Here is a 12,299-nt window from a genome sequence, read left to right on the forward strand (position 1 = left end):
TTATTTATTGAGCAATCACGATTGCTTATTGTTCTCACTTGACTGTTTTTGATGTTACGCTGATTTTATTTTCCCGCCAGCACCCTCTGCAGCATCACCGTCAACCAGCTCCTCACGATGCTGCTCCTATAGCGAAAACCGTCTCCAGGTTGCGTCAATATCCTACACACACGCGCATACATGCACAACTACACACATACACACACACACACGCGCACACACAAATACATACACCTACACACATACACAAACACATACACACACCACCACATACATACACACACATACATACAGACACCTACACACAACTACCCACACACTCATGCCTGCACACAGACACAAACACATATGCCTACACACACATACACATTCCCCCTCCCCCCACACAACTACCCACACACTCATACCTGCACACAGACAAACACACATGCCTACACACACATACACATACCCCCCTGCACACAAACACACATACCTCCCACACACATAAACACGCAAACATACGCACACACACACACACACACACACACACTCGTCATTGCGAAAAACATAATTTGAATTCAAAAGGTCAAAATTCAAATTAATTTTTTTATTTCTTTTCTTTATTTTCCTTTATTTTCTTATTTTTTCTTTTATTTTCTTGCCTTTTGGATCTTAAAAAGATCTAATGATGCATTTTATTAATAAATCCATGCGAAATAAGTAAGGAAACATTATTGATAATTTCAATCAAAAAGGGCAATAAAACAAGTTTTACGCACTACAAATTTTTATGCATTTTGTATTTACTGAATGATGATTTGTAGTAATTTTCAACGAACATGGTGAAAAACTGGTTTTAAGAGGAAGTCTGTTATGTGACTTAAATGAACGATCAACATCGATGAAATACATACATATTATCAAAGAAAACAAGAAAAAACGTTTCAGGGCGAAATGGAACCCTTTAACGCTTTCATCAGCACGAACTTCAAAAAGTGATATTTTTGCTATCTTAAAGTTGCGTATCAACGAAACTGTAGCCCAGAAGTTAACGAAATTTTGTGTTGAACATAGTGATAAAATGGAATTAGCTTGAGCAAATTTAAAAAAAATGAAGTTCAAAATTTCGTCGTCAGAAGGCGCTTTTAACGACATATATATTTAAAACAGGTTCATTATTTAGATTTCACCACCTTCACCTAAAGTAGCTCCTCCACAAATTGGTTTCGTGTTAAGAGTGTCCTCAAAGATCACTTCACGGAATAAAGTGTCATCAGCCCCACCCTAGTGATCTGCGGTCTTCCTGATTCAAGACCTCAACTCATGTGACTAACAAATTTGAAGATATTTGAAACATCTTGACGATCCAAGAATTTCGCATGACCTTAAAAAGAGCATTTTTGCGACACATTCGTAGCATTTCCCAAAGCGTCAGTAAAATAAGATTAGGAAGTTTTGACAAGACCCTTTTGTAATAATTATAGCTACAATTTTGCCTGTTGATAACATACTGCTTGTTGTCAACGCTTTATCACCAGTTAGGCTTTGTGAAGATAATAAAATTTCCACCTAGTAATTTTTTGTCAACCAAAAATGAGGAGGGGAGGGTTAGCTTTATTGGTCTACATGGTCTTTTTTGGTAAACCCACCTTTAGAGTTGTTTTTTATTGAGCAATAATGATTGCTTATTGTTCTCACTTGACTGCTTTGATGTCCTATGATTTTATTTTCCTCCCACCTCCTTCTGTAGCACCACGGTCGGTCGTCTCACGATGCTTCTCCTCTAATGAAAACCGTCTCCAGGTAGCATCACTTACTTGCCTTCTCTTACACATACACTTACACACACATACACCTACACACAGAAAAACATACACACACGCGTACATACAGACACATACACACACAAACACATACACACACACCTACACATAATTACCTGCACATACACATACCCCCACACACAAACACACAACTACCCACACACACATATCCCAGATACATCTACACACATACATACAGACACCTACAGATGCACACACACTACCACATATACACAACTACCCACACCTACACATACACACACACCTACACATACACACAACTACCCACACATACACATACCCCCTACACACATACACACAACTACCCACACATACACATACCCCCCTACACAAACACACATACACACAACTACCCACACACACACATCCCCCCCCACACACAAACACACATGCCTACATGCACACACTCGTGATTGTAAAAATCATAATTTGAATTCAAGATGTCAAAGTTCAAATTAATATATATATATATATATATATATATATATATATATATATATATATATATATATATATATATATATATATATATTTTTTTACTTATTCTGTTGTATATATGTTTTGAATATTCATTTATACTTAATGCGTTATCAGCGTAGCTACGCAAGGATACATTTCCCCCCATCGCTCCCTCTCGAAAACGTGGGTAACGAAGAAAACGTGATTCTGACATTCCAAACTGAGAAACTCCATGACTTTTTCAGATATCTCGAGGAGGTTTTCTATCAGCCTCCACGTTAATAATTCATTCATAACAGCTGGACTCCCTACAAGCAGCGCGCATCTGCTGTCGGCTTGATCAAATAAGCAGCGAAAAACCGATCAATACAACGTCGAGAGATAATAAAGGATGTGGAAGGGAGAGAAGGTATTTGTGTGCAGACCGAATCCTTATTAAAGTAGACGCACCGGCCTTGCGTACCTTGTCTGCTAGGGAAAGTTTATTTATTTATTTATTTTCTAACCTTATGAACGAATTCTCCGATTCATTGAGATTGGTTAGTTTTATCTGACTCTGCAGCTCCATATTCTGTTTTGCATTATGTGTTCGAAAAGGAAATATCAAATGTTACTACATAAACGTAGCAATTTTGTTTATATATACAGGTAGTCATCAAAATAATGAAAACACCTGTGAATAAAAGTGACATTTTTGAATGTGCTTCGTCTTTACTAATAATAAAACTGAAAGTCTCTCTGTCCGGAGGATGTCTGGATGTCTGTAGGAGTCTGCAGGATGTCTGTAGGATGTCTGTGACGCGCTTAACGCCTAGCCCGTTCGGCCGATTTTCATGAAATTTGGCACAAAGTTAGTTTGTAGCATGGGGGTGTGCACCTCGAAGCGATATTTCGAAAATTCGATTTTGTTCTTTTTCTATTCCAATTTTAAGCCCATTTTTCACAGAAATTTAATAAAATGGGAAAGAATTTGTTCTGAAAATTATCTTTCCTTTCTTTACTTCTTTATCTTTCTTCTTTTCTTTTCTTTTTAAATAACAAACCTGAAAGTCTCTCTGTATGGATGTTTGGATCTCTGTGACGCGCATAGCGCCTAGACCGTTCAGCCGATTTTCTTGAAATTTGGCACAAAGTTAGTTTGTAGCATGAGGGTGTGCACTTCGGAGCGATTTTTTGAAAATTCGATTTTGTTCTTTTTCTATTCCAATTTTATGAACAAAAATACCATAAGATGGACGAGTAAATTACGAAATTATCATAACGTGGAACCGTAACACGGGCACAAGGAAATTGGCGAGATACGAAATTATCATAACGTGGAACCGTAACATGAGTACAAGCCAATTGGCGAGAAAATTCACCATACATTATTTGTAAATATACAGGCGAACCAAAAGACCTTTTAATTTTTCTATTACGGGCAAAGCCGTGTGAATACCACTAGTACGTAATAAAGAAGAAAACTAGATATCTGTTCTTTTTTTTTATAAATAGCAATGTACATATTCTTGTAGTATATGGTGGATTAACTGAATTTCTGGTCGTCTTGGATTTTTTTCCAGCGCGTGAAATATCGGACCTCTCAAATTTTAAAAGAGGCCAAATTGTTGGAGCCCCATCTAGCTGAAGCAAAGTTACTGAAACACCTCAACTTTTTGGTGTTTCTAGAGGTACAGTATCTAAAGTCATGACAGCATACACGCAGCGCGGTAAGACAAGCTCGGCAAAGCTAAATAGTAGACGGAAAGAGAAACTTAGTGAAAGAAAACGACGGTATTGAAGATGATTGTAATGTCTAAAAAGCGAACAATATCAGCAAAAATGACCAGAGAACTCAATCACCATCTGGATTCACCAGCGTGAGTGATTAGAGTCAGAAGACACCTTTATCAACAGAACATTTATGGCAGAGTAGCGATTCCCAACACACTTGTCTCAGAGTGTTTCCATTATTTTGATAACTACCTGTATATATAAGGGTCATTCTCAAGAAAATGTAACATTTGAACGCCGATTTTGAATTTTGAAACCTTTTGTTTTCTTTTTTTTTTTTTCTCGTCTTACATGTAAGTGTTACCTACTAGAAGTAAACATAACCAATGGCCCAGCTAAGTTCCAACGAAATTAGTTTTTAAAACCGAGCTTAGTCTGTTACGTTATGTAATAGTTTATAGGAGGCACCGACTTCAAAAGATGAACAAAAAATAAGAAATGATATGCAAATGGTTAAATATTTTAAAAAAAATAGTTTACCGTACAGTAATTAAAATCAGTGTTTATTTTATAATTGGGCGTTTAATTTAGTTGGTTTTTGTACTGGAATTTTAAAATAAACTTCATTTCTAGGTTTGGGTAGGAAATAGTATGCAAGTGTAATTCGTTATTTTTTGCTTTTTAGTCCCTGGGTGTTTTCCGAAGGCGGTTTTTTTCTATTTAAAAGTTATTTATATGAGGAAATAATTTTATGTACAGAATTTGGCAATGTCTGGGGAGATGTCACTAACAAGTTTTAACTCTTTAATAGAGAACTATACCAAAATCTCATTCCTATTGTAATTCGAATGGTTCTGAAAACAATCCTTAACCTTAAAACTTCGAAGGAAATATTTGACACAACGACTATCAAATTTCAAGGACTTTTATTGCGGATATCATATCGGCGAAGTAAAATATTTTAAAAAGTAAACTTCATTTTATTTGCATTTCTACGGTCTCTTTGTCAATACCTTCATAGGATTAGCTAGATCAAAGAAGCGCAGATCTTTGACCTTCAGTAAAGGTGATTGGTGTCTGTGTTAGAAGCTTCAAATGCCAAAAGTAGGAGGAGCCAACTGTTCGATATAAATTGCTTCACTTCGGAAATTGAATTTAACCACGCCCTCTTTGCAACACTGACATATTAATTTTGTTTCGACTTCTTCTTTAGCGTGAAACAACTCTTCTAGAGAGGGCCCTAATTTCGTTTAAGATATTACTCTAAATGCTTTTTATGAAATAATTGAATATTTGCGTGCTTTTAGCAGCCAGTTTCAGTATTAGCAAAACAAACAAGAGAATTTGAACAACATTTAAGTCATATTCCGTATTGTCTGCGCTAATTCTATATTAGCTACCAGTTTGTTTGGCACTCTTGGCTTCCTTAAGAGGTTTTCCATCTCCAGCTCAGTCACTTTCCTATGCCGGGCTGATGAGTGCTAATAAGCACGAAACTGCAGTCCTCGGCTGGAAATGACTGAGCTGGCGGTGTATTTCATGAACTTTTAAGTCAATCAAGGCTTTATATTTAACTCATCACTAGCTTCATTCTCAGAAATACTTCAATTTTAAATTTTACTTCTCGTTTGGCATATAGGGTGAATTTAAACGAAAAGGATAATAGAAGAAGAGAAGAGAAGCTCTGAATTTTCAGTCACCCCTTTCTAAACTTTCAGAAAAAATGACTGCAGACAAGAGAAACGTAACACTTAAGTTTGAAATGCCTTGAAAATTTAATCCCTTATGGTTCGCTGTGCTCCAAAGAATTATTAAAACGCAGCACATTACAAGGCTGCCCATCCTCCCAAAGAGCTATCACGGGGCAAAGCCTCTTAAATGCTAGGGAAGCCCTACCCCCAGAATTAGAGCCCCCTCAAAAAGAAGATCAAAACCCTTGTAAAATCACCCCCCTCCCTCCCCTAAAATTTTCAATGGAACAGTCTGTGCTATAGACCCCCCCCCCCCCCCATTGTGCACCTCTGGCTCATTAGATCGCCGATATCTGCTTACGTATTTAAGGTCTTGAACTGAAATTTCTTTATGAGTTGCCTCATCTACTTGGGTTTTAAATTATGAAAATTATAAATGGGATCGTTTCCGAAATTTTAAAAGTATTTTTTTTTTCTGAAAGAGCATGCTTAAAAACATAGGATCTGACCATTTTTTAAAATAATTTGACTAAGTTTAATATTTAAAAAAAAAAAAATACTTAAATCGGTGTGCTTTCGTTGTTTACGCTATCTTTATCTTTCTTTATCTTTACTTATAATGAAGCTGAAAGTCTCTCTGTCCGGATCTCTTTCCGTATGTCAGGATCTCTAACGCGCATATAGCGCCCAAGACTGTTCGGCTGATTTTCATGAAATTCGGCAAAGAATTAGTTTGTAGCATGGATGTGTGCACCTTTAAGCGATTTTTTTGAAAATTTGATTATGTTTCTTTTTCTATTCCAATTTTAAGAACATTTTCCCGAGCAAAATTATCATACGATGGACGAGTAAATTACCAAGTTATCATAAACATGGAACCGTAACGTGGGCAAGCAAATTGGCGAAAAATTCATCATGCATTATTTGTAAATATACAGGGGGACCAAAAGACCTTTTAATTTTCTACTACGGGCAAAGACGTGCGAGTGCCACTAGTCATAAATACAAGCACCTGACCGAGAGATAAGAAATAACCAAATATTTTTTTTCTACTCGCATTTACTACTCTGCTTCTGTATGCACATTTAAACTATGATTTTTGTATATATTTATCCAAGAACACTCTTCATCACACTAATTTTTACCTGTTTTCACGTATCAACTTGTTATTCACGCAGAATATTAATGCGAATTCCATAGCAATAATATTCCACACTAGTGGCCACCCCGCACGGCTTCGCCCGTAATAGAAAAATTAAAGGTCTTTTGGTTCGCTTGTATATTTACAAATAATGTATGGTGAATGTTCTCGCCAATTGGCTTGTACCGACGTTACAGTTCCACGTTATGAAAATTTCGGAACTCGCCAATTGGCTTGTGCCAATGTTACGGTTCCATGTTATGATAATTTCGTAATTTATGATAGTTTTTTTTTTTCTTAAAATTTGAATAAAAAAAGGAACCACATCGAATTTTCGAAAAATCGCTTCGAGGTGCACACCCCCATGCTACATACTAACTTTGTGCCAAATTTCATGAAAATCGGCCGAACGGTTTAAGCGCTATGCGCGTCACAGACATCCTCCTACGGACATCCTACAGACATCCTACAGACATCCTCCGGACAGAGAGACTTACTGCTTTATTATTAGTAAAGATAATGCGAAATGCTAATTCCATAAAGTTGAGCAAAGCTAAACCCAACGCTGTTTGATACAAACAATGTTCCCACTATTTCTTGACGCGAATTTAAATACGAAAAAAAATCTTTTTTCCCGAGGTTTTTTTCCCCCAGGTTTTTCACAAGGAAAAAAATTTTCCCCAAAGAATTCCCTTCAAAACCCATACCTCCAAAATTTCCCCAGAGAGCACCAGATTTCCCCAAAATGGGGAAATTTCCCCCCAATCTGGCAGCACTGTCATAGTACGAATTAAAAAAAAGTATTAATACGGAAGGGGGCAAATAAAAAACCCCGTACTATATTCATACCTAAGCAGAAGATGGAGTTGTATAAATATGCCAAACAGTCAGCAACAAATTCAAGAAGAAAAAACAAAAAATAAACTAGAGAAAATCAACAGTGCATAAAAAATTTCACCTTTATTCAAAAGAATGAAGAATAAAGAATCGTAAAGCCCTGAAGTCGATAAAAATTGCTGATGTCTAGTTTTCTTGGAGCATTACAAAAATTCTAAACCCGTAGAAGACTGGGTACAAAGTATGACTTGCAAAAGATGTTCTCATGTCAAATGCACAAAAAAGAATTTTATTATGTATTTGTATGAACTGCAAATTAGAAACTAATTTTCGTGTATGAAACTCAATTTCTAATTTATATGAGAATCGGATCAAAGGAAAGTTAATAATTAAAAAATGAATTCATGTAAAACATAATCACCGACAACAAATTACCATATTTGTTTTACTTACAAGAAAAGATTTTTCGCGAAATTCAGTACAGTTGAGACACGTATTTTAAAAATTATATATTAAATTATTGCTGTAATTTGTTATCAGTTCGAACAAATTATTCACACCTCAAATACATTTGTAGTAGTTATACTTGAAATTAACTTTCGGATAAAGGGCAAATGAATGATCGAGGAAGTAGTAAAAATAAAAACGTGGTGCACATAAACTCACAAAAAATGCGATTTATCACACCATTCATTGATGAAAATATTATAAAATTTTGTACTCTTTCCTCTTTTCTCTACTTTTGTTTACAGACATCCGATGAATAAGCGCTAGAAGCCAAACTTTTTCATCGATAGATTGAGTTTGGTACTGATTAATTTTGGTCAAAAAAGAAATGCACACCTTAATCAGCGGTAGCTAATTAATAATATTATTGAAAACTCATTAATTAAAAACTATTTATTATTTTCAGCTAATACCAAAAATACCGAAATTTTACCTCAACAAATACCAGTATTACGAAATGGGTGGTTTCCTTCAGTCAAAAGTACTACTTTTAGTCATTGAAATGGATAGAATGAGCAAAAAAAAAATTACATGGACCCAGAAAATACTTTCATTTTCCCAAAAGTTTTTTTTAACTATTTTTTTAAAATGTCTGATTTTTCAAACAAGGCGTGGTCTTGATGACGTCACAAATGATGCAATTTGGCACATCTTTCTACTACTTTCCCACGTTATGATAATCAAGCAGCGAATTAAAATTGCGCTCTTTGCTTGCTATCAACCATATCGTTGCCAATACACGTGAGTAAAGATGCGAATTAAATATTTTGTTCTGTGAATGGCAACACTGAACGGCATTTCATCATTTGTGAGGTCACACGACCGAAGCGTAAACAATGAAAGCGCAACGATTTAAGTAATTACTTAAAAATATCAAACTTAAATAAGTTATTTTAAAAAATACTTTTCAAATTTTGGAAACGACCCCATTGCAAAATAGCTCAAAACACCGGTAGTCGGAATACCGGTATTGCAATCAGTAATTACAACACTGCTAACACATCATCTCAAAAAACGAGTATAAACATTGTTCAATGACTCTGATTCATTCAAATGGCTGAGTATGAAACATTTATTTATTTTTTGTCAGAAGATTTGTTTCAAAAAGTGGCAACAAATACTGGAAAGTAACCCTTTTAGCTTGTTCATTTTGATTACAGTTTGGTGTTCAATAAGCTGCATTTAGAACTTTTTTATCTATGACAAGTTTAACTTCATTTTTGAGTTAAGTGTTTCTATTTTCTGTCAAACGAGCTGATGTGTGCATCACATGACTTCCTTTTACTCCAATTTAATGTCATTTTCTCATTATTGGCAGTTTTGATGTGATTCAATAGTTTACTCTCTAAATATCACCAACAGTGGCCAAATTAAAAGCAGATTTAAAAAAAAAAAAAAAAAAAAAAATCGCCAAATTTATCGCCAAGTTGGTGACAAAACTTGGCGACCAAAAAAACTGGCGATGTATCGCCAAGTGTCCGCCAAATTATAACAACACTTGAGTTTACATTGGAATTAACAATGATTTCCCCTCAAAAAGGGGCAAAAGCCCCCTTAGGAAAATCCAAATGCAACCAAAAGGGAAGGTGCACACTAGGAGTCCATGTACCAAATTTAAACTTTCTAGGACATACCGTTTTTGAGTTCTGCGAGATACATACACACATGCGCACATACATACGTACATACAGACGTCACGAGAAAACTCGTTGTAATTAACTCGGGGATCGTCAAAATGGATATTTCGGGTGTCTGTACGTTCCTAGGCATATATCCACGTGTGGTCGGGTTGAAAAATAAGCACAACATTCATTCGGGGTGAGAAAAATGCAAATTAAGGCCGATTTCTGAGTGAAATTTTTTTTGAGAATACAATACTTCCTTTCTTGTAAAAGGAAGTAAAAACAGTAAAATATAAATATTGTTAAGTATTGATGCTTTACAATCACAAAATTTATAATCTTGAGTTCTTGACAGAAATCATGCCTAAAAAGCTTCGAAAGTGACTTTCTGAAAACAACAGGTAACAATAAACTTCTTTGTGTTCAATTAATAAACCGTCAATTTTTAAGTCTTGTAGGAGAGGATGGAATAATCTTTCATTTACTACTCCTGAAAACTTAACAGCGATAAATTTTGCAATAGTTTTTAGCATATCCCTCCACAAAATCTCAAAACGGATTGAAAAATTGTACCAATGAGAAACATTAAAAACTCCTGAATCATTTAACCTATCCGGATTGTTTTCGTTCAAGGTGATGACATAATACAAGTTCGAAATATTTTAACTTTTTTTTAGTCTATTTGACCCAATTTGCTTTACCCTCAAACAGTGAAAAACTTGTTATTGTTCTGTTGGTATTATTATTATTATTATTATTGTTATTATTATTATTATTATTATTATTATTATTATTATTATTATTATCATCATTATTATAATCATCATCATATTATCGTCATCGTGATAATCATTATCATATTATTATTATTTTTATTATTACTGTTGTTGTCGTTATTATTATTATTATTATTATTATTATTATTATCATCATCATCATCATTATTATAATCATCATCATATTATCGTCATCGTGATAATCATTATCATCATTATATCATTTTTATTATTATTATAACAGTTATTATTATTATTATTATTATTATTATTATTATTATTATTATTATTATTATTATTATTATTATTATCGTGATCATCATTATTATAATCATCATCATATTACCGTTGTCGTGATAATCATTATCATCATCATATTATTTTTATTATTATTATTACTGTTATTATTATTATTATTATTATTGGGCATGTTAACGCACTTTGTGCTCTTACGATTGATCGTAGGGGAAAACTCTGTAAAACTGTTTTTCTTACGAACATACTATCAACACAGTGAAGCGGTTCAAAGAAATTCTGTCATTATTTAGACTTTAAAAATATATCTTTTATAAAATATTTTTAAAACCACTTTTACTTCAAAAATAAAATTTCATAATCAGAGCAAGATTGTAATAATAATAAGAGATAGGATGGACCGATATGTTTAGTTATAAAATCTTTTTTTCAAAACTAATTGCTATTTTCAAACGGAAACTTAATATTTAAAAAAATTCACCTGTGTAAAACAAGTTCTTTGCGAAATTGTACTTAAAAGTCAGCGATAAACTCAGCTCCTGCAAGAACAACAACATTTAACCGATAAAAAAATGTAAGCTATTTTGATTTTATCTTTACTTTTTTGCACCATGAATTAGCTAAATTTGATATTTTAAATCAGGTTCTTTACAAAATCCGCTTGAAAACTAAAATCTTTCAAAAACATTTCTTTCCTTGAAAGGAACACAGTGCGAAGTTAAATATTCAAGAAATAAACTTTCTTATAAGTAAGAGTTTGAGAAATTTCATTTTATAAACGCATTTTCTTTTTCAAGACGAAAATTATTTAAAGCAGACAGTTTTCAAAAATTCTTACTTAGAAAGACATTTTTACATCACATTTTATTCATTAAAAACGGATTATTCGAGAAACTGTCTCTAAAGTCAAACCTTTTTTTTTTTTAATTACTTTTTAGAAAGAAAGCCTTTAAAGTTTTTGCCTTTATATCTGTTATTAAAAAAGTTTTAAAAATAGACCGTTCATAAAATTTCACGAATTAGAATTTTTTCGATTTTCCTTAGAATTAATGCCCAGTTAGACACTAACACTTGTACAAGGACACTTATAACACTTGTTAAATGACACTTATAACACTTGTTCAAGAACACTTAAAACTAAAAAAGAAAAGAAAAAACTTAGTACATTTTCATTAAATTCCGTGTATCAATTACTAGAGTATATGTAAATAGCTTGGAAAAAAATATTTTTTTCAAAAATCTGATTTTTTTTTCTAAATATATATGATTTAGAAACAAAAATGACAAAAGAATTTAATCAAGGATTAAACTGTGTTGGAAAATCATGCCTACCATAAAGAAGATAAATTTGCTAGGGTTATCTTGCAAAAGTTGTTTCATTGTCGGATTACCTTGATTAGATTTTTTTTCAGGAATATGATTAGAAGTAGAGCAGTTTACAAAGTGAGAACATGTCATATTACATGGACCTA

This window comes from Uloborus diversus, chromosome 2 (assembly GCF_026930045.1).
Source record: "Uloborus diversus isolate 005 chromosome 2, Udiv.v.3.1, whole genome shotgun sequence".
Classification (NCBI taxonomy): domain Eukaryota; kingdom Metazoa; phylum Arthropoda; class Arachnida; order Araneae; family Uloboridae; genus Uloborus; species Uloborus diversus.